The 2,173-nt window shown below is 38.9% G+C and overlaps 1 protein-coding gene across 1 annotated transcript in view; it reads right to left on the bottom strand.

The window, feature by feature from the left end:
- Window positions 1-2,173, bottom strand: part of IPO11 (importin 11) — a gene marked incomplete at both ends in the record, with an annotated part of 26,708 nt that overhangs the window by 7,008 nt on the left and 17,527 nt on the right.

Raw genomic sequence — 2,173 nt, 5'->3', positions numbered from 1 at the left:
GGCTGGAGAAGTAACTCCCCATTTCTAACATGAATTTTAGAGTTTTTATCCCCTGGTGTATGGGACAGCAGGCAGGGGCATGTCTGAGTAGATTAGACCATCTGGGTGGCTGTTTCTTCCGCAGTGCCTGCCCTTATCTTTGTTTATTCATGGATGTTGTTTCCCTTCTGTATGCTCTATCTCTTGCATATCTTTGCATTGTTTGGGTCTGTTGGAGCCAGACAGACATCCTCCAGCTTACCTTTGTTTTACTTTTAGGCAACTGAATAGTGGTTTGATTGGGACTCAGGGCATACTATTTGTTGGGTAATTTCAAGGTTCAGCTCAGGTTTCAGTTCTTTGAATGATGCAACACTGCCCTGTTTAGTTTCCTGCTTACCAGACAACTCAGGGCTGAGCTGTCTACACAGCTCCCCATGGGTCGTCTCTGCAGAGACAGGGCCTCAAGGCAATCTAAGGCTGAGTTGCTCCTGCAACCCCCCACAAGTCGCCTGGTGCACCGGACATCACCGAAACCTGCTTAAACTATGAGCCAGACCGATCCTTACATGTGTGAAATAAAGATTGCAGTTCTGCTCTTCTGACAGAGGTACTACTTCAAATGGCACTGAGCTTTTGGACTGGAACACACTGAGTGTTAGGCCATACCTTGAGTATTTCAGTAAGGAAAGCATATCCATACAGATGCACAGAGATGATAACAGCAGCAGTTTGCAGGGAGAAAAAAAGACATGTCCTCAGGCAGTACTTGTAAGACAGTTTTAAAAAAAAAAATCATCCTAGAACATTTACAAACAAAATACACAGCAAAAGAAAAGGTTTCAAAATTTCACATGGATGTTGATATTAGTGCAGAAAGCCAACAGCTCTCATTGTCTCAAAGCAAAACAGAAGACCAAAATACCTTAAAGGGCTTACTACATTTTTTTTTAAACCAGTTTAGGAGACAGACTATTCTTAGTAAAGTGAGTGGACTACTGCTCCACCATCTTTAATTAATATCCCAATAAAATCATCATGGAAAGCCAACAGGAAAATATTTGTATAAGTAATACTGTAATATGTATAAGTTGTAATGCATTGTATAAGTTGTAATATGTATAAGTTTTAAATAAAATTCCTTACCAGATTAAACTAACACCAGCAACTGGCTAAGACCTGGTATATCTTCATGGCTTACATGAACGCAGACTGTTAAAAAGCATGGCTTATGCCCAGTGATACTTATGTAGAAAAACTTAGACAAAACAGTAACACATGACAGAAACCATGGCCAGTTTTCTACTATAACATTTGAAAAGTTCTGGGAAGTTTTAGCAGTTCGTCTTCTTTTCCCTCCCATTAGAAAAACATTAATGATTCTGTTAGGTGACATGGCCATTGGACAGTTTGACAGCACGACTACTTCCTTATCTCACTGCTTGGACAGGTTGTGTCTTGCTATTTTGAATATTCATGTATCTTGAAGAGATGATTTTTCACCTATCCATCCAGTATCCTCAACAAAAGATTCCAGTACTTCCATAAATTAGCTTTAAGTAGCATCTTACTAGTGTTACACATTTCCTGAAGTTACTGCATTCTCCTTACAGGTCTACAGGGGTTTTTTTTTAACCTTACTGGATACAACCATATTTTAAGTTTCAGACACTGCTGCAGTAGACAAATTGTAAAGAAATGGTCATAAAAATATGAAGTGCCACCAAGCCTTCCATAAATTTCCATTCTGTGCTTCTGTGATAATTCATACAAAGGTAATACAGTAAGAGTAGTAAAACTGCAAGAAGTAACTTATTTCAGGCCAGAAGGAAAAAACAGGTAAGACAGATGTCATGGAAACAACGAAATTTCAGTCACTCATCTGTGCATAAAGCTCAACATTTAGTAAAAGCATTTTTATAGAAAGGTATCACCTTCAAGCGATTACATTTAGAAACCACTTATGCACCAATTCTCTTGCCAGGTTTTCCCGAATCAAATGTATCTTTTTCTGAATTAATGCGCTCCTCTTGGTTTTACTGAGGATCAGAGGAATTATTCCAGTTCCAGTAACCTGCTTTTTGCCATTACCTTTACAATTACAGCACAGGCACATTAAACCTGATGCTTCTTGAAACAGGTATGACTTGACTTTGACCACACTCCCAACCTGAAATTGTATCAGATTCAGCTG

The sequence above is a fragment of the Mesitornis unicolor genome, unplaced genomic scaffold, assembly GCF_000695765.1.
Source record: "Mesitornis unicolor isolate BGI_N332 unplaced genomic scaffold, ASM69576v1 scaffold47108, whole genome shotgun sequence".
NCBI classification, from domain to species: domain Eukaryota; kingdom Metazoa; phylum Chordata; class Aves; order Mesitornithiformes; family Mesitornithidae; genus Mesitornis; species Mesitornis unicolor.
Note: the sequence above shows the minus strand (reverse complement) of the source record. Positions and strands in the feature narration are given on the sequence as shown.